Raw genomic sequence first — 27,283 nt, 5'->3', positions numbered from 1 at the left:
GGACTGGGGACAGCAAGGAGTCATCATGTCAGGTAGTCCTGGGGCATGGTCCTAGGCCTCAGGTCCTCCGAGAGAGAGAAAGAAAGAGAGAGAATTAGAGAACGCACACTTAGATTCACACAGGACACCGAATAGGACAGGAGAAGTACTCCAGATATAACAAACTGACCCTAGCCCCCCGACACATAAACTACTGCAGCATAAATACTGGAGGCTGAGACAGGAGGGGTCAGGAGACACTGTGGCCCCATCCGAGGACACCCCCGGACAGGGCCAAACAGGAAGGATATAACCCCACCCACTTTGCCAAAGCACAGCCCCCACACCACTAGAGGGATATCTTCAACCACCAACTTACCATCCTGAGACAAGGCCGAGTATAGCCCACAAAGATCTCCGCCACGGCACAACCCAGGGGGCGCCAACCCAGACAGGCTGACCACAACAGTGAATCAACCCACCCAGGTGACGCACCCCCCCCAGGGACGGCATGAGAGAGCCCCAGTAAGCCAGTGACTCAGCAGTGGTTCGCGCTTTCAGTTTCACGCGAATGCTGCCATCAATCCACGGTTTCTGGTTAGGGAATGTTTTTATCGTTGCTATGGGAACGACATCTTCAACGCACGTTCTAATGAACTCGCACACCGAATCAGCGTATTCGTCAATATTTTTATCTGACGCAATACGAAACATGTCCCAGTCCACGTGATGGAAGCAGTCTTGGAGTGTGGAGTCAGCTTGGTCTGACCAGCGTTGGACAGACCTCAGCGTGGGAGCCTCTTGTTTAAGTTTCTGCCTGTAGGCAGGGATCAACAAAATGGAGTCGTGGTCAGCTTTTCCGAAAGGGGGGCGGGGCAGGGCCTTATATGCGTCGCGGAAGTTAGAGTAACAATGATCCAAGGTTTTACCACCCCTGGTTGCGCAATCGATATGCTGATAAAATTTAGGGAGTCTTGTTTTCAGATTAGCTTTGTTAAAATCCCCAGCTACAATGAATGCAGCCTCCGGATAAATGGTTTCCAGTTTGCAAAGAGTTAAATAAAGTTCGTTCAGAGCCATCGATGTGTCTGCTTGGGGGGGGATATATACGGCTGTGATTATAATCAAAGAGAATTCTCTTGGAAGATAATGCGGTCTACATTTGATTGTGAGGAATTCTAAATCAGGTGAACAGAAGGATTTGAGTTCGTGTATGTTTCCTTCATCACACCATGTCTCGTTAGTCATGAGGCATACGCCCCCGCCGCTCTTCTTACCAGAAAGATGTTTGTTTCTGGCGGCGCGATGCGTGGAGAAACCCGTTGGCTGCACCGCATCGGATAGCGTCTTCCCAGTAAGCCATGTTTCCGTGAAGCAGAGAACGTTGCAGTCTCTGATGTCCCTCTGGAATGCTACCCTTGCTCGGATTTCATCAACCTTGTTGTCAAGAGACTGGACATTGGCAAGAAGTATGCTGGGGAGTGGTGCGCGATGTGCCCTTGTCCGAAGTCTGACCAGAAGACCGCTACGTTTCCCTCTTTTTCGGAGTCGTTTCCTTGGGTCGCTGCATGCGATCCATTCCGTTGTCCTGTTTGTAAGGCAGAACACAGGATCCGCATCGCGGAAAACATATTCTTGGTCGTACTGATGGTGAGTTGACGCTGATCTTATATTCAGTAGTTCTTCTCGACTGTATGTAATGAAACCTAAGATGACCTGGGGTACTAATGTAAGAAATAACACGTAAAAAAACAAAAAACTGCATAGTTTCCTAGGAACGCGAAGCGAGGCAGCCATCTCTGTCGGCGCCGGAAGTTTATATAGCTTGTGTGATTGAGCAACATGTCAATGGCGTGCGTACTGGGAGCGGTGCGTACTGGGAGCGGTGTGTACTGGGAGCGGTGCGTACTGGGAGCGGTGCGTACTGGGAGCGGTGTCAGGTGCAGGAGAGCAGAGTGTTGTGAACAGGCACACACTTTATTGAGGCAGGAGAAGCCAGCAGACGGACGCCACTGCGTCGAAACCTCCAGCCAATATGCAAACGTGCAAAACGTGCAAAACCGCCTCCCGGGTGGCGCAGTGGTTAAGGGCGCTGTACTGCAGCACCAGCTGTGCCATCAGAGACTCTGGGTTCGCGCCCAGGCTCTGCCGTAACCGGCCGCGACTGGGAGGTCCGTAGGGCGACGCACAATTGGCCTAGCGTCGTCCGGGTTAGGGAGGGCTTGGCCGGTAGGGATATCCTTGTCTCATCGCGCACCAGCGACTCCCGTGGCGGGCCGGGCGCAGTGCGTGCTAACCAGGGTTGCCAGGTGCACGGTGTTTCCTCCGACACATTGGTGCGGCTGGGTTGGATGCGCACTGTGTTAAGAAGCAGTGCGGCTTGGTTGGGTTGTGTATCGGAGGACGCATGACTTTCTACCTTCGTCTCTCCCGAGCCCGTACGGGAGTTGTAGCGATGAAACAAGATAGTAGCTACTAAAAACAATTGGATACCACGAAATTGGGGAGAAAAAGGGGTAAAATTCAAAATATATATATATATTTTAAAAAACGCGCAAAACAGTCACAATGATATTGTATGAACACAATAACATGCCTCATGAAACAGAAACAAGGAATAAATGCATACCAGTAAAGCGCGTCGACATAGACACAAAGACATGAGCAATCTCACACAAAGACATGAGGGGGAACATAGGAACATAGGAATAAATACGTCAGTGTGATTGGGGAATGAAAAGCAGGTGTGCAGGGAACAAGACAAAACAAATGGATCAATGAGAAAATGGAGCGGCGATGGCTAGAAAGCCGGCGACGTCGATCTGCCGAACGCCGCCCGAACAAGGAGAGGGGCCCGACTTCGGCGGAAGTCGTGACACCAAAGCATTTGAACCATATTGAAGATGAGAATAATTTGGCTCTAAGTGAGGAGGTATTGAAGCTGTTGTATTGTGGCTGTTTTATAAAATATAAAAAAGCTGTTGTATTGGGGCTGTTTTATAAAAAAACGTTTCTTAAATTTGCCTGAAATATATCCCAGTTATCAAGGCCAGGAGAGTTAGCTGCTCGGTTGGTGCTGTTCCGATGATACTGTGGGAATGACTGGGAATTAGTTTCAGATTCCTGTTGGGAATGTGTATTGACATGAGTCATGTCCCTATCCCATGAAGTGTCATCCTGATAAAGGGAGGAAGGAGGGAGGAACCTGCCAAACATGAACAATAGAGTCCTCTGTGTGCCCATATCTATCTCTGCTATTCATCATGCTTTCACACACACACACACACACACACAAACACACACCAGTAGGGTTGTAAACACAGCTGGTGTGTGTGTGTGTGTGTGTGTGTGTGTGTGTGTGTGTGTGTGTGTGTGTGTGTGTGTGTGTGTGTGTGTGTGTGTGTGTGTGTGTGTGTGTGTGTGTGTGCTTGAGTTTGTTTATGTTTGTCAATGGGATAAGGTAGGAATATAATACTCATACTCAAAATGTAAACGTGAACTCTGACCCAGATGTGTATGTTAATGCCACTGTGGACTGTAGAGAGGGGGAGAGTAATCTGTTTTTTAATTTTAATTTCTTTGGGGCCGCAGTCTGTCTGTTTCAGCTTTGGGTGACGGTGGGGGGCATACAATGTCTGTGAAGCGATTATATGAGGAAATGGATTTAGAATTAAATTAAAAACTCAAACAGCTGGAAATTCCACCACCCCCCCACACACACCACCGCTGACCTTAGAGCTGACTGTCTGGACTGGAGATCAGTTTTGACCAGGGGTGTGTGTATAGGAGAATGGGGTCACAGTAATATACATACACATAATATACATACAGTATGTGCATACCAGACATAGGTTCAAATAGATGGGCGGGGTTTGTACATTTTTAGATGATTCTATTGGTTCATACACACGCACAGGTCTGGTACACACACACACACACACACCCTAAACCTCATAGAAACCGGTCATAATACTTATTCTAACCGCCTCTTTCAATGCCCTCTCAGTGGACGTTATCTGGATCCATTCAAGCTCGAACGTCCCCTGTCCGTATGTATGTTCCGTGACGGTTAATCCAACAATGGTGGCGTGCAGACAGACACGCAGAGTTGGAGTTATAGCCTGGCCCTCAGCCCTTAGAGATCCTTTAAGTGTTTAAACCAGGGAACACGATGGGGGGCATGACAATGAAAGGAGATTTGCCCTTCTGATTGTCATTTAACAGTTAGTTTCTATCTAAACTAACGGGCTGGTTATGGGAGTGTCGGAGTGTGTGTGTGTGTGGGGGGGGGGTTCATGTGTGTGTGTGTGTGCGTGCATGTCACACTGGTGATATGTCATCCAGATGTGGCTTTGGTGGTGTATCGTCAGGTATGAGTCAACTACAGTATGAGTAAAGGGATTGAGACTGTGACTGGCAGCGTGTTGTTGGAACATGTGTGACTGGCAGCGTGTTGTTGGAACATGTGTGACTGGTAGCGTGTTGTTGGAACATGTGTGACTGGTAGCGTGTTGTTGGAACATGTGTGACTGGCAGCGTGTTGTTGGAACGTGTGACTGGTAGCGTGTTGTTGGAACGTGTGACTGGCAGCGTGTTGTTGGAACATGTGTGACTGGCAGCGTGTTGTTGGAACGTGTGACTGGTAGCGTGTTGTTGGAACGTGTGACTGGCAGCGTGTTGTTGGAACATGTGTGACTGGCAGCGTGTTGTTGGAACATGTGTGTTGTTGGAACATGTGTGACTGGCAGAGTGTTGTTGGAACATGTGTGTTGTTGGAACATGTGTGACTGGCAGCGTGTTGTTGGAACATGTGTGTTGTTGGAACATGTGTGTTGTTGGAACATGTGTGTTGTTGGAACATGTGTGACTGGTAGCGTGTTGTTGGAACATGGGTGACTGGTAGCGTGTTGTTGGAACATGTGTGACTGGCAGCGTGTTGTTGGAACATGTGTGACTGGCAGCGTGTTGTTGGAACATGTGTGTTGTTGGAACATGTGTGACTGGCAGCGTGTTGTTGGAACATGTGTGTTGTTGGAACATGTGTGACTGGCAGCGTGTTGTTGGAACATGTGTGACTGGCAGTGTGTTGTTGGAACATGTGTGACTGGCAGTGTGTTGTTGGAACATGTGTGACTTATTAAATAGGCATCATGCTACTCACACATGCACATCGTTACTTGACACAGCTCTCTCACACTCATGCGCACAGGAGCGGTATATCAGCAGCACTCTGACACACACACGTATACACACATACACACACAAACGCATGTATTCACATTCACACACATGCACACACACACACACACATTGTGCCTGAATGGGGGGATTCACGTTAGCCCAAATAATAAGCAGACATGGTGTGTGTCGCGGAAATGCATTGTCTAACTGTGCTAAATCTGCCACTCTGTAACCTGGGAGAAAAACAGCCCACGCTGCAGTTACAGCCTGTTACTCTCAGCCTCACACACACACACACACACACACACATATATACACACACACACACACACACACTCATACACATACACACGCACTCACACATGCACTCACACACAGACACGCACACACACATAGACACACACATATACACGTACTCACACACGCACTCACACATATACACACACACAAACATATACGCAGGCATGTTTACACGCTCAAGCACAAAGACACACACACACGCATGTAGACACACATACACCTAACACACACACACACACTCACCCACACACTAACCCACAGTTTGCAGTGTGATTAGAGAGAAATGAGGGAAGTGGGGCAGAGTGGGAGGCATTGACAAAAACAACTGTTTGAGGGGGTGGGAGACCATTTCAAAGGAGTGCTGTACCTCAGCATCCACACACACACACACACACACTCCTCAGCCCTGCTGGCCTCCTCTTCAAGCCACTAGTGGAGAGCAGCCAGTTGGAACCAATTCCTACTGTCAACATCTTCATACGGAGCGAGAAAAGGAGGGCAGGAGGGAGGGAGGGGGATGGATGGAAAGAGAGACAGAGAGAATAATGTCTTGTGCAGAGCTTGGCCACATCTCCCTGTGGTGCCATCAGCTTCAAGGGAAACACAGCAGAGATGGCAGCGGTGTGCCAAAAGCACCGGGACAGGGGGAGAGACAGGGAGAGGGAGGGAGAGGGAGGGACAGGGAGAGTGAGGGACAGGGAGAGGGAGAGAGAGGGAGGGACAGGGGGAGAGAGAGAGAGAGGGAGGGAGAGGGAGGGACAGGGAGAGAGAGAGAGAGCGGGGGAGAGAGGGAGGGACAGAGAGAGAGAGAGATGGAGAGGAGAGAGAGAGAGAGCGGGAGAGAGGGAGGGACAGGGAGAGAGAGAGAGAGGGACAGGGAGAGGGAGGGAGAGGGACAGGAGAGGGCCAGGGAGAGAGAGAGGGACAGGGAGGGACAGGAAGAGAGAGAGAGAGGGAGGGACAGGGAGAGGGAGGGACAGGGAGAGAGAGAGGGGGGACAGGGAGAGAGCGAGAGAGAGAGGGACAGGGAGAGGGAGGGAGAGGGACAGGGAGAGGGAGGGAGAGGGACAGGGAGAGAGAGAGGGACAGGGAGAGAGAGAGGGAGGGACAGGGAGAGAGGGGGGGGACAGGGAGAGAGCGAGAGAGAGAGACAGGGAGAGAAGGCAAATAGATCATCTCAGGATGAGTAGAGCTTCTCCGTCTACGGTAGGTCTCCAGTTGTTACTCTCTGTTTTCTCTCCATCTTGTTTTTAGAGAAGTGTTTTCATCAGGGAGACTCAGCCTAGTCTGACACGATCTCCTTCCACTACTCTGCACACATTCACACACTCAGACACACTCCCTCTCTTTCGCGGTGACCCCATTCTTCCCCGGAGGGTCATCAATAGTTAAATATCCATGGTGCCTCTGTCCCGCCGGTGTCCATCCGCTCCAGGCATTTGACCGGCACAAAAATGTGGGTGTGTATATGTGTGTGAACTGGTGCAGGAGGGCTAGGGGAGCGTGGGTTAAGATTTTCGTTGGGGGGGGGGGGGTTCATTATCATTTCATGACCTGCCACATGAGGAGACAACATGACAATGTTAATTATTTATCCCTCTTTGTCCTGTGTGTTGAGTAAGGGCGGAGCTAGACTGGTTACCCCCCCCCCCCATTCCCTCCCGTCGTCAGGCAGATTACAAAGTTCGCCCAGACAACTGGCTGAATGACACCGATAATCTGCTATGGCAGCAGTGGCACATCCCATACCATCACATACAATAACACAATCATGTAATTTGCATGAACACACACATATGATGTCCATACAGCGTACACATGCTCTTACATGAACTCATAGACACTCCTATATACACATATATCCAAGCATCAACTCTTACCCACACACACACACCGTTTTATGACCCTTCACCTGTTTCCAGCAAATGTCCAGGTGTCTAATGAGCTGAATGACCTTTGACCCTGCTGATAGGGTTATTGAGGTCAGGGGTTAGGGTGTGACTAGAGAGAGGAAGAGGAAACAGAGGGGACTGGGGATGTCTGCAGCATGACTCTCCTTCTCCTATCCCCCACCCCCTTTGCTCTCTCTTTCTCCCTCTCTCTCTCTCTCTCTCTCTCTTTCTCTCTCTCTCTCTCTCTTTCTCACTCCTCTCTCTCGCCCTCTTTCTCCCTCTCTCTCTTTCTCCCTCTCTCTTTCTCCCTCTCTCTCTCTCTTTCTCCCTCTCTCTCTCGCTCTCTCTCTCTTTCCCCCTCTCTCTCTCTCTCTCTTTCTCCCTCTCTCTCATATCCTTCTTTATTTTCTAAAACCCTCATCCCCCCCCCCCACACGCAAAAAAAAGGTCTGTTGAATGTGCCTGACATCACAAAATGAAGTTTCCTTGTGGAGAAAAGGAAGTTCTAAAATGTAGCTTTAAGTCTAAGGACGAGTCTGTGTGGTGAACGGTGGTTTGGGCCGTTAAAAGTATAAGTGACATTATCTCTACACCATCTGGCAGTAGGTGACAACTGTCTATGTTTACTTCTGGGGGACAGTTTGTGGTTTGGACTCATGGGGGTTAGGTTAACACACAGACACACACATCTGTGTGAACATACGCATGCACACACACACTGTGCACAGGGCCAAACAAAATACCGGGGGACAGAGTGGCCTCCAACACAGGGAGAGGAAGACCGGAAGACATAGAGAGATTGAAAACACTGTAGCGAGGGTGAAAGTGAGGAAGAGAGAGTGAAGGAAAGGTTGGTAGAATGATTATAGCCTCAGACACATAGAGAGGAGAGGAGAGAGAGAAGAGATGAGACGGGAAAATATAATACAAATAGTCTGAGAGAAGGAAAGACAAGGAAGGATATGGAGAGTGAAAGAGAGAGAGGGAAAGACAAGGAATGATATGGAGAGTGAAAGAGAGAGAGGGAAAGACAAGGAAGGATATGGAGAGTGAAAGAGAGAGGGAAAGACAAGGAAGGATATGGAGAGTGAAAGAGAGAGAGGGAAAGACAAGGAAGGATATGGAGAGTGAAAGAGAGAGAGGGAAAGACAATGAAGGATATGGAGAGTGAAAGAGAGAGAGGGAAAGACAAGGAAGGATATGGAGAGTGAAAGACAAGGAAGGATATGGAGAGTGAAAGAGAGAGGGGGAAAGACAAGGAAGGATATGGGGAGTGAAAGAGAGAGGGAAAGACAAGGAAGGATATGGAGAGTGAAAGAGAGAGGGAAAGACAAGGAAGGTTATGGAGAGTGAAAGAGAGAGAGGGAAAGACAGGGAAGGATATGGAGAGTGAAAGAGAGAGAGGGAAAGACAAGGAAGGATATGGAGAGTGAAAGAGAGAGAGGGAAAGACAAGGAAGGATATGGAGAGTGAAAGAGAGAGAGAGGGGAAGACAAGGAAGTATATGGAGAGTGAAAGAGAGAGAGGGAAAGACAAGGAAGGATATGGAGAGTGAAAGAGAGAGAGGGAAAGACAAGGAAGGATATGGAGAGTGAAAGAGAGAGAGGGAAAGACAAGGAAGGATATGGAGAGTGAAAGAGAGAGAGGGAAAGACAAGGAAGGATATGGAGAGTGAAAGAGAGAGGGGGAAAGACAAGGAAGGATATGGAGAGTGAAAGAGAGAGAGGGAAAGACAAGGAAGAATATGGAGAGTGAAAGAGAGAGGGAAAGACAAGGAAGGATATGGAGAGTGAAAGAGAGAGAGGGAAAGACAAGGAAGGATATGGAGAGTGAAAGAGAGAGAGGGAAAGCAAGAGAATGGCCATAGACCCAGACTCAAAGGAGAAGAGCAAAAGAGACAGATTGAAAGCACATTCAATTATTTGACTATAGGCCTACATTGCGTATGACAATAGGCCTGCATTTCATGCAAAAACATTGCTTTAAATAAGCCTTATTAAACCTTTTAGCTCTGGCACCCTCTGTGGTCAGTTGGTGTAACACCTGGCTGTCCATCTGGTGCATCTTGGGCCACAATACGTGTTTCTACAGTGTCTTTGTCCCAAATGGAAACCTATTGCCTTTGTTACGGCCCTGGTCAAATGTAGTGCACTACATAGGAAATAGAGTCCCATTTGGAACACAGTCAGTGTCTGTTTTAACTGATATTAAGCTTTTACCCGTGGTATCTGGAGTTGGACAGTCCAAACTTGTTCTAACTGTAAATGAACCGTTATAACTGTCACTCGGAGTGAGTTTAGGGCTCATACTTCCTCTTATCGAAGTGTGTGTGTGTGTTATCGCATGCCAGAGGACGGCCTTGTGGTTTCAGGCAATGAGGGGGAGATGGACAGAGGGTGCAGAGAAGGATGGGGGAGAGCGATGGAAAGAGTGAGTGAGAGACAGAAATAAGAGAGAGAGAGGTGTTTTGATGGGGTGGGGTTGGTGGACGACCTCCAGGCCAGATAGAGGGATCGGACATGAGGTGGGTCAGACCGTCTCTCACCATTTGTTCCTCTCCTCCCACGAGCATGATCTGTCTGTTGTCTGTCTGTGTCCTTCCCGTGAACAGGAAGAGCCTCCTCTCCCATAGTCACATGTATCCTCTGACCTCTAACCTCTCTCCCTGAGGGGTCAAGAGAGGAAGGGAGGTGTGAAGGAGGGCGGCGGACGTTTGTGGGGGCGGACGTTTGGGGCGGATGCCACAGGAAGCTGTCCTTGGTCATGTCCTGAACCTCCTGCAGAGACATCCTGTTACAGAACACCCAATCCTGTCCGACCTTGCCCTGTCATGTCCCTCGAGCACTTCTGCCCACTGTTTAGTCCCCCCAGGGTGGTAGTGTGCGTGCGTGGTGTGGGAAGGGGAGTGTGGGTGTGTGTGTTCGTGCGTGTGTGTGTGTGTCTGCCCTTCCGAAACCCCTACCAGCCCTCGCCTTTTGCCCCACAAACACAGACAGACAGCTGGGTGGTTGTCATTGGATCTGTGTTTAGGTTGTCTGTGCTTAGCTGTGGCTCTGTGTGTGTGCAGCGAAGCGAGACTCACACTGCGGGCTATGGATGTGTGTGTGTGGCAGAGAGCGAGCGAGTGAGAGAGAGAACTGAAGATAGTATGTAGCTGAAACATTTACTCTGACTTGCTCGCACACTTCTTCACTTTTCCCAAGATGATTGTTTGCAATGTGAGGACATCATGCCCTCTTTTTGACAAGCACACCTCCTAGCTCCACACACCTGCAGCACACCTCCTAGCTCCACACACCTGCAGCACACCTTCTAGCTCCACACACCTGCAGCACACCTCCTAGCTCCACACACCTGCAGCACACCTCCTAGCTCCACACACCTGCAGCACACCTCCTAGCTCCACACACCTGCAGCACACCTCCTAGCTCCACACACCTGCAGCACACCGATTTAATTCCCATTTACATGTTGGTCATTTAGCAGGTGCTCTTATCCAGAGCGATTTACGGTCACGAGATCAAGTGCAGCAATCATCTCCTTTCACCGTGCCACTCACTCACTCACTCACTCACTCACTCACTCACTCACTCACTCACTCACTCACTCACTCACTCACTCACTCACTCACTCACTCAGTCAGCCCCATCACACCAGCTGATGCATAGGGCAGCAACAGTCTTTGGCCTTTGTGTGTGGTATAAAATGTGTGCGGTATCTTTCGTTTGGTGTAAAAGTCTAACCACATACCCCTCTCTGTGTGTTCCCCAGATGTTCCATGCTAACACAGACCCGTCTGAGGTGGTGTTGAACCGCGTACCCCAGCCGGTCCTGGCCCGCTTCGTACGCATCCGGCCTCAGAGCTGGAAGAACGGCATTGCCCTGCGCTTCGAACTCTACGGCTGTCAGATCATAGGTGTGTGTGTGTGTGTGTGTGTGTGTGTGTGAGCGCCACGGGAAAAGAGATGTTTAAGTTATTTTGCCTTAGATATTTGAGACATCCTTTACATTATATCCTCTGTCCCACTGCACGTCAAAACAGAGTCTCTTTTTGGGGGGGACAAAATGTGTTTCCGGCATCTTCTGCTCTTATCAGTGAAGAAACGTAAAAAATCCCCTTAGAAGAAACGCCAGCCAGTTTATGCATTAACTACGCAGTAACATGAGCGCCAACACACAGACACACAGAAGAACTCCTGACGTTAACCAGCGCATTAGTCTCATCAAAACTCCATTCTCAGCCAGCCAGCGCGTCTCCAATCCCTCCCTCCTCCGTATTCGTCTTTTCTCTCACTCTCTCTATCCTTCTACTATGTTCCTGCTCCCTTTCCTCCTTTCTCCCTCGTGATCATTCTTTTCTCACTTTCATTTTCTCTCTCATTCCATACTCTGTCCTTGCTCTTCCCTCTTTCTCTCTCTCCCTCTCCACCTACTCCAATTCTCTCAATCAACCTCCATTCTCTACCTCTGAATAATTCTCTGTCTCCCCCCCCTCTTCCTCTCCTGCCCTTTCCACTGTTTTTGATGTCGGGATACCAACCTACTTTCTCTCAACCCCTCTACAATATCGCAGATGCAGTATGTCACAAGAAAGGGTCACAATCAATCATTCATGTCACTCTTGTTCACTTGTAAATCTTGAACTGTGATTCGCAGAGAGGGAGAGAGAGAGAGAATAGCACTCATTAGCTAGTATTGCAAGTGGTGCTCACCGTTCAGGTACACACATACTCACGTGAAGACATGCACGATGACCTCACGTTGATACACACACACACACACACATACATTTATGTTGCCATTTATCCATAATTTACATTCCTTGCTAGTGCTGTGACATAACAGCATGAAACTTTGATCTGTGTGCTCTTAACCGTCAACCCTACTAATGCTCTCCTCTCTTTCTCCTCTCTCCGTCTCGTCTTGTCTTGTCTCTGGTCTTCTCTCCTCTCTGTCTCCTCTCTCCGTCTCGTCTTGTCTCTGGTCTTCTCTCCTCTGTTTCTCCCTCGGTCTCTTCCTCGCTAATCTCCTCTGCCGACCGCTTTCTCTCTCTTCCCTTGACCAGTCTCCCTCTCTTTCCCTCGCTCTTTCTGCCCTCTCTCTCTCCTAGTTCCATCTCTCTCTCCTCCTCCTCTATCATCTCCTGTAACCCCTCCCCCTTCTCCCCCTCCTTCTTTATGTGAGGGTTGAAATGTGATCGTTTTGTGTAATGTATGGCATTGACCCAAAGAAAGAGGATTTTTTTTCAATAAATCATTTCCGCCCCCCTCCCTTCCTCGTCCCTCTCCCTCCTCCTCTTCCTCCCCAACTTCAGATGCTCCGTGTTCCGAGATGCAGGGCCTCCTCTCTGGCCTGCTCCCCGACGCCCAGATCTCAGCCTCGTCGGCTCGAGACATGCTGTGGTCCCCGGGGAACGCCCGCCTGGTGGCCAGCCACTCGGGCTGGTTCCCCGGCCCCGCTCAGCCCCTGGCTGGGGAGGAGTGGCTCCAAGTGGACCTGGGTGTCCCCAGGATGGTCCGGGGGATCATTACCCAGGGGGCGAGGGGCGGAGAGGGGGCAAGCAGCACGGACAACAGGGCCTTTGTGAGGAAGTACCGCGTGGCGCACGGTCTAAATGGGAAGGACTGGGGGTACGTCATGGACAGCAAGACCAGCCTGCCCAAGGTGGGTGTGGGGGAGGGGGACATGTGTGTGTGTGTGTGTGTCCGTCTAAAGTGTGATTTTATACTCCTTTCAATCATCTACATAAAGATTTCAATATTTCTGCTTTGTTTCGGTGTGTGTTGCAGATATTTGAGGGGAATACCCACTACGACACCCCTGAGCTACGGCGCTTTGAGGAGACCCTGGCCCAGTTCATCAGGATCTATCCAGAGAGGTGGTCTCCTGCCGGGATCGGGATGAGAGTGGAAATACTGGGCTGTGACGTGCCAGGTAAGACTTGAGCCCGCGGTTCTAACAATAACACTCCCGGCTTAGACACATGTACACTCCTCTCCCCCACCGGAGACCGGGGTTCAATCCCCGCTCCAAGCGTTCAAGCGGTTTCTCCTCTCTGTCATTTCATAACTGTCAAAATACTCCACAAATATATATATTTTTTAAAGTGTGCTGGCGTGCGCATACCATATATCACCTGTGAGTCTACTGGATACACGATTTGGGGGTTGGAATGCAAGTGGAAGTGGAAAGAGTGAAGGTTAAAGTTTCAAGGAGTGGAGAAAGGGTTGGACGGGTTCTGAGGAATCGGTCCCTAGGGTACCCCGCACACACACACACACTGCTGGTATGGTCTGCTATCCAGATGTGAGGCAGTAGACACATCTGGCCTCTCACTGCCTTTCACCGGGCCTACGCAGGACGCCTGAGTTACAGCACCAGACAGTGGGCTCAACACCTACACACACACACACCATCGCTGCAAGCACACAGTACACACACACATCTCATCTCCCCTGAGCTGGTTCTAGGCTCCTCTCTCTGTTCCCACCCTGAATAGAATGTTCAACACTTCCGCATAAACACACACAGCAGACAATGGCTCCTAATGGCCCTACACAGAACCTCTGTGCTGAAGTCTCAACACCTACACACTGTAGTGTGTGTGTGTCTGCACAAGGTACACAGCCCCGTTCAGTGGTGTAAGGATGATGTGGACCTCTTCATTTTCTATCCCACTCTTCTCTGACTCACTCACTACGCCATTAGAGAGGAGATACAAGGCCAGAACCCTCCATTAACACGGAACAAGAGGACAAGGACACAAACACGCTCTCTCTCTCTCTCTCTGTCAGAATAACAGACTAGCGCCCCTCAGTACCACACCCAGGATTGGCCGACATGAAAGACTGACAAATGAGCTGCGTTCCTCCCCTCCCTACATCTGTCCTCTGTCGCTCCCTCCTCGTCCCATCCCTTTCTGCTGCTCCCGGTGAGGTCTACACGCAGGTGCTGGGATTCAAACCGGCAACCCTTCACCTTGAGGCTACACCCACTGCCGTCCCGACGTTATAACCCTGCCCCATGTAGAAGGCATTGAGACCAGGTGAAAGCCCTGTGTTACTGCAATCTGTCACCGGAGTCTCTTTATTGGACACGCAGGAGATCCCAGAGAGACGGAGTCGTTGAACGCCACACTGGTGTTCAACAGAGCATTGTGTTCACAGTGGGAGGGTTGGAGGGCCGTGCCTCGTAGCACAGGAGGGTTGGAGGGCCGTGCCTCGTAACACAGGAGGGTTGGAGGGCCGTGCCTCGTAGCACAGGAGGGTTGGAGGGCCGTGCCTCGTAACACAGGAGGGTTGGAGGGCCGTGCCTCGTAGCACAGGAGGGTTGGAGGGCCGTGCCTCGTAACACAGGAGGGTTGGAGGGCCGTGCCTCGTAACACAGGAGGGTTGGAGGGCCGTGCCTCGTAACACAGGAGGGTTGGAGGGCCGTGCCTCGTAACACAGGAGGGTTGGAGGGCCGTGCCTCGTAACACAGGAGGGTTGGAGGGCCGTGCCTCGTAACACAGGAGGGTTGGAGGGCCGTGCCTCGTAACACAGGAGGGTTGGAGGGCCGTGCCTCGTAACACAGGAGGGTTGGAGGGCCGTGCCTCGTAACACAGGAGGATTGTAAAATCTTTAGTCACCCCTCCATTTTGCTCCCATCGCCTCTCTGTCTCTCCTTTACCTCTCTGTCTCTCACTCGCTCTCCCTCTATCCTCCGTCTTCCTCTTGCCCCCAACCATCTCACTATCCTCTTTCTCTCTCCCTCTCACTGTTAAATCCCACACATGGCTCTGTTCTCTCCTCTCCTCTCTCTGTTCCCACCCTTAGGCCTAGTGCGTGGGTCTGTAAATGTTTTTGTTCTTCATTCTTCCTCCACTCTCCTCTTCTGTTTCTCAACCCCCCCACACACACACACACACACACACACTTATGCACACACATACGCATCGAACACAAAACTCTGCCTGGGTATCTCTCGTGTCTTCTTTCAAGATCAACTTCGGAGGTTTCTCTTAGGCTTTGTTTCGCAGTCTTCAAGGACATATTGGGCTCTATTTGAACCTTTTACTGCAGCGGGCTAAATCAGGGTCACGCAGAGTGTTTCTCGGTAGTCTTGAAGAAATCTACTTTGAAACAAAAGTATCCACCTCACACACATGGTTATGGGCTTAAACAACATCCCCCTGTAAAAGAAGACACCGTGTCAGATATAGAGTTGAAATGTATTCAATTGACACTTTATAGACATCACAGAAGACAACACAATAAATGCAAGTTTGACATTGAAACAGTATTCTTGGCATATTTAAAAAAAATAAAAAAAATAATGTTGATTAGTTCTGAATAAATTATAGGTGTGACAGGGCTTGGCCACTCATTGGCCTATCAACACATTTCATAGCTTAATACTGCATGCTGTTGTCTCAGGTTATTGAGGTCTTTCAGGAATACCTAGGATAGGATAAAGTAATCCTTCTCACCCCCCCCCCCCCCCTTAAAAGATTTAGATGCACTATTGTAAAGTGGCTGTTCCACTGGATGTCTTAAGGTGAACGCACCAATTTGTAAGTCGCTCTGGATAAGAGCGTCTGCTAAATGACTTAAATGTAAATGTATGTAAATGTCTTTGCGTTGTCATCAACTCCAATTAGGCTGGGCGGCACGAAATATTCTCTTCCTCGTCCATCGTGGATTGAATAGCATAGGTTATACTAATGAGTAATGCCAACAGTGGAAAAAATATATATAGTGTTTACTCAATATTTTTGGAGTGTTGACAGACAACATTGTTGTAATGAATAAAGGCCTTTACACATCGCACATCTCAAATTAAAAAATGATTACGCTCCTGTGAATTGTATGTGTGAGGTACGTTCTCAATAAGCAATGAAGAGCCTGGGCCTGGGCCTACCGTTGATATGGCGTTAAAGGACTGAATCATTTGAATATGTGTTTGGCGGAGTACGTCTTTGGTAACAGGACAAGATGTACTCTTTTGGAATGGGGATGTAAACCAGCCTATGTGAATAATGCAAAAAGCATGCTGACTAAGAGTGAAACATTTAGAACCCTTTTTTGGGGGGCTAATGCATGGCCAAAGTGATGATGCATGGCCAGGGTAAGAAAGACACCTGGCACATTGCTGTTGAACCAGCTTTCGTTATAGTAGGGTAAGGGTAGCCAAAAAAGGGAATGTGTTTTTAATCAAAGAAACCGAAAACAAGCAAACCTCTTTCAATGATGGGCATATAGCCTGCGTTGAGTTTTTTTTTTTTAACGCACATCCAAAATAACAACAGGAGCTGGTTAAACTAACGTACAATAAATAGCCTACTGTACATTGATAAAGAAGGGGATGTCCGTTCACTGTTTTGCTGCTCCCAAACTTGATATTTTAATAAAGCTTTGGTGATTTAATTTGTATTCCAAAGTGAGGGAATGCATTGGGCAGGACAAAACAAAACAGCCTTCATTGAGAGGAGGGAAGGCTAAAGTATACTACATACGAGGTTTACGGGCACAACAAGTACATCTCTCTTGTTTCATGTGCATATGAACACTGTACGTCACGGCTGAATTAGGCTGCACTTCTGCTGTCAAAATCCGTGCCATAAACAACCGCGTTATTGCTATAAAAAAAAAAAAAGATTCTGGTCGGTCTTAAATATCCTCACGGGCGCAGGTTTTTAAGGACACGGCTAAAACATTGCCACCTCTCCCACCTCAGCACAAGCGAGTCCATATAAAACAGCTAAATGACCAATCCTGGCGCTAGGATTTGAAAATAGAAGAGCGCCGGCATTAAACAGGACGAACTTGTAATGGAGCGTGGTTTAATGCCTGCCGAAAATAGAGCCCATTGTCTTATTCCTTTTGATGATCCAGAGTGTGGGGAGGATGCTTAGGCTTTGCTGTGTTAGTGTCTCTGCACTCTTGTTTGCGCCAGCGTTTTCTCCCTTACCATGTGACGTGGGTGTCACAGGGGGTGGTGACCCACTCTTAGAACACTTAACCCTAAATGTCAGGCAGTGAAGGGAAAACAACATGTTTTTCCAAGCATGCACAATGTCGTGTGTGTGTGTGTGTGTGTGTGTGTGTGTGTGTTGTATAGAGGCTCTTTACGTAATTTACTTCTTTATTTTTTTTTTGCTCATATTTTGCTGAGTCATATTTTTGGGAGAGAGCTATGGCTGTTTTCCAGAAGAGAAGGAGCGAAGTAGGGGGCTGGGGGAATTGAGAACTGTGAGAAAGGGGAAGGGTTGGAGCGCTGTTCAGCGTACTCTCTGTAACGTGACAGTTCCCCTGGTGCAGTTTGTATCACGCGTCTCAGAGTCGGACTTCTGATTTAGGATCGGTTTTTCGATCACAATAAATGACACAACATAGATAAGAGCGCTGAGTAGATCCTGAAACAGCCGTCCTACTATAAGACACTTGATACATATAGGCCCTGTACTCCCTTCCGGTCTGAAGTGCAGTGCTTCCTCGACTAACCGTGTACCTGTACCCTCTGTATATAGCCTCCACATTGACTCTGTACCTGTACTCCCTGTATATAGCCTCCACATTGACTCTGTACCTGTACCCTCTGTATATAGCCTCCACATTGACTCTGTACCTGTACCCTCTGTATATAGCCTCCACATTGACTCTGTACCTGTACTCCCTGTATATAGCCTCCACATTGACTCTGTACCAGTACCCCCTGTATATAGCCTCCACATTGACTCTGTACCTGTACTCCCTGTATATAGCCTCCACATTGACTCTGTACCTGTACCCTCTGTATATAGTCTCCACATTGACTCTGTACCTGTACTCCCTGTATATAGCCTCCACATTGACTCTGTACCAGTACCCCCTGTATATAGCCTCCACATTGACTCTGTACCTGTACTCCCTGTATATAGCCTCCACATTGACTCTGTACCTGTACCCTCTGTATATAGCCTCCACATTGACTCTGTACCTGTACCCTCTGTATATAGCCTCCACATTGACTCTGTACCTGTACCCTCTGTATATAGCCTCCACATTGACTCTGTACCTGTACCCTCTGTATATAGCCTCCACATTGACTCTGTACCTGTACCCTCTGTATATAGCCTCCACATTGACTCTGTACCTGTACCCTCTGTATATAGCCTCCACATTGACTCTGTACCTGTACCCTCTGTATATAGCCTCCACATTGACTCTGTACCTGTACCCTCTGTATATAGCCTCCACATTGACTCTGTACCTGTACCCTCTGTATATAGCCTCCACATTGACTCTGTACCTGTACCCCCTGTATATAGCCTCCACATTGACTCTGTACCTGTACCCTCTGTATATAGCCTCCACATTGACTCTGTACCTGTACCCTCTGTATATAGCCTCCACATTGACTCTGTACCTGTACCCTCTGTATATAGCCTCCACATTGACTCTGTACCTGTACCCCTGTATATAGCCTCCACATTGACTCTGTACCTGTACCCTCTGTATATAGCCTCCACATTGACTCTGTACCTGTACCCCCTGTATATAGCCTCCACATTGACTCTGTACCGGTACTCCCTGTATATAGCCTCCACATTGACTCTGTACCTGTACCCCCTGTATATAGCCTCCACATTGACTCTGTACCAGTACCCCCTATATATAGCCTCCACATTGACTCTGTACCTGTACCCCCTGTATATAGCCTCCACATTGACTCTGTACCTGTACCCTCTGTATATAGCCTCCACATTGACTCTGTACCTGTACCCTCTGTATATAGCCTCCACATTGACTCTGTACCTGTACCCCTGTATATAGCCTCCACATTGACTCTGTACCTGTACCCTCTGTATATAGCCTCCACATTGACTCTGTACCTGTACCCCCTGTATATAGCCTCCACATTGACTCTGTACCTGTACCCTCTGTATATAGCCTCCACATTGACTCTGTACCTGTACCCTCTGTATATAGCCTCCACATTGACTCTGTACCTGTACCCCCTGTATATAGCCTCCACATTGACTCTGTACCGGTACTCCCTGTATATAGCCTCCACATTGACTCTGTACCGGTACCCCCTGTATATAGCCTCCACATTGACTCTGTACCGGTACCCCCTGTATATAGCCTCCACATTGACTCTGTACCTGTACCCTCTGTATATAGCCTCCACATTGACTCTGTACCGGTACCCCCTGTATATAGCCTCCACATTGACTCTGTACCTGTACCCTCTGTATATAGCCTCCACATTGACTCTGTACCGGTACCCCCTGTATATAGCCTCCACATTGACTCTGTACCGGTACTCCCTGTATATAGCCTCCACATTGACTCTGTACCGGTACCCCCTGTATATAGCCTCCACATTGACTCTGTACCGGTACTCCTGTATATAGCCTCCACATTGACTCTGTACCGGTACCCCTGTATATAGCCTCCACATTGACTCTGTACCGGTACCCCCTGTATATAGCCTCCACATTGACTCTGTACCGGTACCCCCTGTATATAGCCTCCACATTGACTCTGTACCGGTACCCCCTGTATATAGCCTCCACATTGACTCTGTACCGGTACCCCCTGTATATAGCCTCCACATTGACTCTGTACTGGTACCCCTGTATATAGCCTCCACATTGACTCTGTACCGGTACCCCCTGTATATAGCCTCCACATTGACTCTGTACCGGTACCCCCTGTATATAGCCTCCACATTGACTCTGTACTGGTACCCCTGTATATAGCCTCCACATTGACTCTGTACCGGTACCCCCTGTATATAGCCTCCACATTGACTCTGTACTGGTACCCCCTGTATATGGCCTCCACATTGACTCTGTACCGGTACCCCTGTATATAGCCTCCACATTGACTCTGTACCGGTACCCCCTGTATATAGCCTCCACATTGACTCTGTACCGGTACCCCCTGTATATAGCCTCCACATTGACTCTGTACCGGTACCCCCTGTATATAGCCTCCACATTGACTCTGTACCGGTACCCCCTGTATATAGCCTCCACATTGACTCTGTACCGGTACCCCCTGTATATAGCCTCCACATTGACTACCCCCTGTACCGGTGACGTTACCCCCTGTATATAGCCTCCACATTGACTCTGTACCGGTACCCCCTGTATATAGCCTCCACATTGACTCTGTACCGGTACCCCCTGTATATAGCCTCCACATTGACTCTGTACCGGTACCCCCTGTATATAGCCTCCACATTGACTCTGTACCGGTACCCCCTGTATATAGCCTCCACATTGACTCTGTACCGGTACCCCCTGTATATAGCCTTGCTATTGTTATTTTACTGCTGCTGTTGAATTATTTGTTACTTTTATTTTATTTTTTACCTATCTTTTTTTTCTTAAACTTCTTAAAGCATTGTTGGTTAAGGGCTTGTAAGTACGCATTTCACTGTATGGTCTACACCTGTTGTATTCAGCACGTGACAAATCAAATTTGAATTGATTTGAAGGGGCTATTCCTGCATGAGGGTCCCTCTCCCTGCACAGGGAGGCCTTCTGATGCCTGAGGGGATCCTCTCCCTGCACGGTTAGGCCTGCTTCTGCTGCACGAGGAGGCCCTCCTGCACGGGGAGGCCTTCTGCACAAGGAGAAAGGCACAGTGATACTGTATAAGGGCCGGCCTCTCGGCCCAGCTCTGTAGCTGCTTCCTCACACATGTCAAGGAGTGGAGAGCCCTCGGGGAGAGGCAGGCAGGTCATAGCTCCTCGTCTCTCTCCCGTTACCCCTCCCAGTCTCTCTCCCGTTACACGCACACACAGACACACGCACACCCCTGTCACACCCCACAAAGGTCAAGCCGTTTACACTGTGACAAGGCCTGACCTTTGAAAGCACAGAGATGCAATGGCTTGGAGGAATGGCTTGCGCTAAGGGGGATAAAATAACAGGATACACGGTCGTCGGATGTGAAAAAGGTTTGTGTGGAGTAGTAATGTATTGCCGGTGGGGTCCCCATAGCTCCTTGGTGATTAAAATCTGATCGGCCAACTAATTGCCTCTGTATAGGGTGTGACATTACCGTTAGGCTAATGTCACGCAGTCAGAGACCTCAACAGCTGGGCACTGTTCTTTCATGTAGCGCTATCTAGTTGTGTTTTTCCACAGCGCCAGGCGTCCGGCTGTGTTCGTTTCATTCATTTCACCCGTATACATTTTTTTCTCCCCCTCGCAGGCAGTTGTGTCACGGTAAAATGTCAAAGGATCAGTCATCTGTGGTGTCCATATTAGGACAGCCTCATTCCCAGCAGGACTAGTTTGACTCTCAGCGGGACTCGCTTTCAATCTGTCCTAATATGGACAACGTAATCAACTTCCCTCCATGTTTGTCGTCGAAGGTATGAATGCTTGGAATCTTTTGTTGTTGTTGCCATCTTGGATACACATTTTTACATATAAATGATCAGAATGCACAAGTTGAATGTACAGTATATACTCTAAGGCAGTGGTTCCCGAACTTTTGGAACAGATCCTGGAACAGCGTTTTCACACATTCCCATGATGCGATATATGGGGGCCATGGGGTGTATGATATGGGGTGTATGATAATATGATTAGGACCTTGGTTTGACTGTGGTTGGAATGCAGAGATGACCCAAACCTTTCCCTCTGTCATTGCATAACGAAACCAGGGTCGTCCCATCTGGTCCCAATAACATGGCTACTTATTGCCGATAACATTCCTGATGCAGTCGGGAGGCCATGTGCTGCTGGAAGCAGTGTGTGTGTGTGTGTGATCATTCATTCCAAGGTTGAACGAGCCAGACCCATCCATCACCCATGGAGCCAGTGGTGTCTGGCCTGTCCTTCCAGGGCCCCAGCAGCCAGTCTGACTGGGCTGTGGGATGGAGGTGGAGACAGTGGAGACGGTCGAGACCCATGGAGGGAGGGAGATGTCTGGGCTAAGAGACACAACATGACTGGGCTATCACCACCTGGCTCAGCCTGTCATCTCAACTGGGAGGGGAAGGGAGGGAGGACAGGAGGGAGGGAGATGACCTCAGACTCTCATTTAGGCGTGTGGAGTGAGCACGAGTCTGTGAGAAGCAGAGATTGAGAAATTGTATTCATGGGCAAACTGTTGATTAGTCAGAAAGCTGTGGTCACATTCACGGAGCGGTGTTGTTTCTTTGAGTATGTTACATTGAGCATATTGGATGTAACTGACAACACTTATGTGGTGTGTCTCCATAGAAACCAGCACTCTGGCCAACACAGCCTCTCCCACTTTGTCTGGTCCAATGGAGAGCAGCACTGCCCAGCGGGCGAGCAGAGGTGAGTGTCTGGAAGCATGTGGAAATGTTGCATATAGATCATTTATGTGTGTATGTACACTACCGTTCAATAGTTTGGGGTCACTTAGATTTGTCCTTGTTTTTGAAAGAAAAGCAAATTTTTTGTCCATTAAAATATTAATATCCATTGGATTAGCTGACACAACGTGCCATTGGAACACAGGAGTGACGGTCGCTGATAATGGGCCTCTGTACGCCTATGTAGATATTCCAGCTATAATAGTCATTTACAACATTAACAATGTCTCCACTGTATTTCTGATCAATATGATGTTATTTTAATGGGCAAATTTTTTTGCTTTTCTTTCAAAAACAAGGACATTTCTAAGTGACCCCAAACATTTGAACTGTAGTGTATGTTATTGTAGAATGTTTGATGATTGATGTCTCTCTCTCTCTCTCTCTCTCTCTCTCTCTCTGTCTTTCTCTCTCTCTCTCTGTCTTTCTCTCTCTCTCTCTCTCTCTGTCTTTCTCTCTCTCTGTCTTTTTCTCTCTCTGTCTTTCTCTCTCTGTCTCTCTCTGTCTTTCTCTCTCTCTCTGTCTTTCTCTCTCTCTCTGTCTTTCTCTCTCTCTCTGTCTTTCTCTCTCTCTCTGTCTTTCTCTCTCTCTGTCTTTCTCTCTCTCTGTCTTTCTCTCTCTGTCTTTCTCTCTCTCTCTGTCTTTCTCTCTCTCTCTGTCTTTCTCTCGGTCTTTCTCTCTCTCTCTCTCTCTCTCTCTCTCTCTCTCTCTTTCTCTCTCTCTCTCTTTCTCTGTCCCTCTCCCACCCTTTCTCTCCAGGAGCTAGCTCCTCCCCTCCATCCATGGGTGGTGTGTGTGACTTTGAGCAGGGTCTGTGTGGCTGGACTCACGACCCCAGCGCCTCGCTCCATTGGTCCCTCCACAACAGCTCCAAAGCCCCAGCCCAGGGCCCCGGCCTGAACCTCACTCTGCCCCCCACCGGTAAGTCTCCCTGAGCATAGCACAGCGAGCTTCCCCACCTAAGTCAGAGTTGGCAATGGTGGTTCACCACAACCATGTTCAGAAGGCAAGAAAGAGATAAGATCGCCACTTGGGCTAATTTAGCTTGAAATACAGTAAAGTCCTTGTTTAGTGTTTGTGAACATGTGGAGGTACAACAACTCTGTTTGAGCCTCAGCCGAGGCAGATTTTGTGACTTACAAACACACACAACCGCACACTTATAATGTGTAACTCCTCCAGTCTGCTCTCTGGGACTGCGCTACAACTCTGTGATGCTAACGGATCGTTCCGGGAGCGTTCTGGACAGGAAAAAGTTAAGAACCCATAGCACTTATTAACTACAGAGGCAAGAAATTCCAGAGGAAAAAAACAGGAAAACCATTATTCCCAGCCGCGCATTCCTGCCCCTCGATTACCTTGCAGGCAAATCTCTAGCTTTCTAAGTAGACTTCCATGTACTTAGAGCAATTATTAAGTTCCCTTTATACATACCCCCAGATCAAAAAAAGAGTGAAGCTTTTGGCATATTAATTAAAGACATGAGCAGTTTGGAGTTTTTCTTTGAGGTTTCCTTACACTGACTGTGCTATAAATGGCATCCTATCTGCTATATGGTGCACTACTATTGACCAGGTCCCGATGAGACGGCCCTATGGGTCCTGGTCAAAAGTAGTGCACTATAATAGGGAATAGGGGGCCATTCGGGACTCAGCCACTGGGGGTTAAAGGGATTGTTATCCTGACCTTGTTTTAAAATTCATTGGATTTGATATATTTCGAATAGGGCCCATGAAATATTTAACGAGCTGCAAGCTGTGAAGAATTGACGGCGGAGCTTCAGGACCTGCTCGCGCTCAAAGTGGTTGGGAATCTCTGTCACCTGGGCTTTAGATCGGGGAATCCCTGGGTATGTAGGTCGAAGATTGTAGCCTAATCATCATTAGCCTAAGAGAGAGGCTCTCTCTCTCTCGCTCTCTCGCTCGCTCTCTCTCTCTCTCGCTCTCTCTCTCCCTCCCTCCCTTCCTTTATCTCTCTCTCCTCTCTCTCCCATTCTCCCTCTCTCTCCCATTTTCTCTCTCTCTCTCTCTCTCCCTCCCTTCCTTTATCTCTCTCGTGACCCAGAAAACCCAGACCCAGTAACCTCTTGATCTCTCTCCCTTTTAAAATGTGAAAACATAACAGCTTGGAGAACATGCGCCGTCAACGTGTGGTGCTGGCGGCGTCCATAACGAGGCCTGTGTTTGTAGATTGAGTTCTCCTTGTCTTCGCTCGCTGCAGGAGACTGCTGAGAAAATTGATTAATAATGCTGTTGCATCATATCACGAGAACGCGCCCCTCTCGATTATGAGCTGTCTGCTGAACAAGCTGCGGAACAATGGGGGGGGGGGGGGGTTCTCGCTGGGTTCACCCGAGGTGTAGGGAGATGGGGGTTCTCCGCGAACACATTAAGATCAGTTTGATAAAGTGGGGATGTTTTCCGTGTGGCGAAGACCCACACATGCAGACACGCAGATGTACGGACGCATACACACACACACACACGCGCGCGCACACACAGATAGACACACAGTGATAGACAGTGCCGTATGGTGTTGAATGGGAGGGCTCCTTACACACACTGTGGTGTTTGGAAGAGCCAAGGGAGACCCTGTCACACACGCTGTCTGGTGTGACACACACACTAGAGAGCAGAGGGGGGCTGTCATCGTGGATGAAGCTTTCTTCCCCCTCCACAGATACTACTGTGTGATCTGCTAGACAGACTATTAGGGTGGCTACGCACACATGCACATACTGTACTGCACAGTATAATACACACTTGACTGTAGTAAGCTTTCTCTCCCTCTCACATACAACTCAAATTTCAGTCGTCTCCCAGATTCAAGTTAGGCACACATTGTAGGCTGTACATTTCCTCGACAAAGTGTTCAATTCATAACAAGCGAGTGATCTGAATTTACATTGCGGATGCTGATATCTGTCCTTATACCGGTAGTCTATACCTATAATATAATCAAGTAAACGACTTAGTTCCCTCCACGACAGCACATTCTTTTACGACGCACATTTAGCTACAGCCATAACATGGACACAAAAGCACAATACTGAATTTAGTTGGCATTAAATCAAACTTTTATTTTTCTGCAGAAAATAGTCACTCTTGTGGTTCTACAGCTTCTCATGCTGTGATCCACACATCAAAGTCTCTGTGTTGGACTGAGTCTTTAAGCTGTGAGAAAGACCCTCCATGTTAGTGGGGGGAAAAATGGCCCTTGGAGTCCCTCACGTTTACATCCTCCTCCTCTTGGGGTCGTAGTCCTGGTGAATGCTGCTGCTCCTCATATCGTCACCATCTCTCCTAGTGGAGGCTGCTGATTGGTTGTTGGAGACTGCTGTCTGGCTCGTGGCTGTCTGGCTAGTGGATGATTGTTTAGTGGTTGTCTGGCTCGTTGGCCCACACATAGCGGAATTCTGCTGGCCGGATGACCAAAATGTAGCAGCTGCTGATTGGTTGGGCCAGACTGTGTTCTTGGTAGTGGCTGCTGATTGGCTGGGCCAGACTGTTGCCTGGCCTTTAGCTGCTAACTGGCTGGGCCAAACTGTTGCCTGGCCTTTAGCTGCTGACTGGCTGGGCCAGACTGTTGCCTGGCCTTTAGCCGCTGATTGGCTGGGCCAGACTGTTGCCTGGCCTTTAGCTGCTGATTGACTGGGCCAGACTGTTGCCTGCCAAGTGGCTAGTGCTTGGCTGTTGTCTTTCACCTCCACAACAACATTGACATCCATTGGCTCCACATCCTGATGACAATGCACTTGATTGTTGTTGTTGGTCTGGGGCCCCTCTTTCCAGTCCATAAAATGATCCTGGTCTTGTCCATAGCTGGAGTTTGGCTGGAAGGTGGCAGGGGCTGAGTTGGGCTGGAACTGGCATGCAGGTGGGGTATTCAAAAATCGACTTTGCCATTGTCCCTGCAATTAATCAATCAATAAATCAGATTGTACTTATGAAGCTGTTTTTACATCAGTGTTTTTGATAAACCCGCCCTGACCAGGGCTCTGGTCAAAAGTATTTCACTAGCTATGTAGGGAATAAGTTGCCATTTCAGACTACTCATTATAATCTAGGCTAAACAAACCTGGCTGAACCAGGTTTGTTTGGCCTATATTATAGTGAGTAGTCTGAAATGTTTAGGCCAGACTGTGTTCTTGGTAGTGGCTGCTGATTGGCTGGGCCAGACTTTTGCCTGCCAAGTGGCTAGTGCTTGGCTGTTGTCTTTCACCTCCACAACAACATTGACATCCATTGGCTCCACATCCTGATGACAATGCACTTGATTGTTGTTGTTGGTCTGGGGCCCCTCTTTCCAGTCCATAAAATGATCCTGGTCTTGTCCATAGCTGGAGTTTGGCTGGAAGGTGGCAGGGGCTGAGTTGGGCTGGAACTGGCATGCAGGTGGGGTATTCAAAAATCGACTTTGCCATTGTCCTTGCAATGAATCACTCAATAAATCAGATTGTACTTATGAAGCTGTTTTTACATCAGTGTTTTTGAGAAACCTGCCCTAGATCCAGGGCTCTGGTCAGACGTATTTCACTAGCTATATAGGGAATAAGTTGCCATTTCAGACTACTCGCTATAATCTTGGCCAAACAAACCTGGTTC

The 27,283-nt window shown here is 48.7% G+C and overlaps 1 pseudogene; it reads left to right on the top strand.

Moving 5' to 3' along the window:
* The window catches only part of LOC115144684 (neuropilin-2-like), a 75,976-nt pseudogene that overhangs the window by 36,980 nt on the left and 11,713 nt on the right, over positions 1-27,283 (top strand).

The sequence above is a fragment of the Oncorhynchus nerka genome, linkage group LG2, assembly GCF_034236695.1.
Source record: "Oncorhynchus nerka isolate Pitt River linkage group LG2, Oner_Uvic_2.0, whole genome shotgun sequence".
Lineage (NCBI taxonomy): Eukaryota > Metazoa > Chordata > Actinopteri > Salmoniformes > Salmonidae > Oncorhynchus > Oncorhynchus nerka.
The sequence above is the reverse complement of the archived record's forward strand: the minus strand, read 5'-3'. Positions and strand labels throughout refer to the sequence as shown.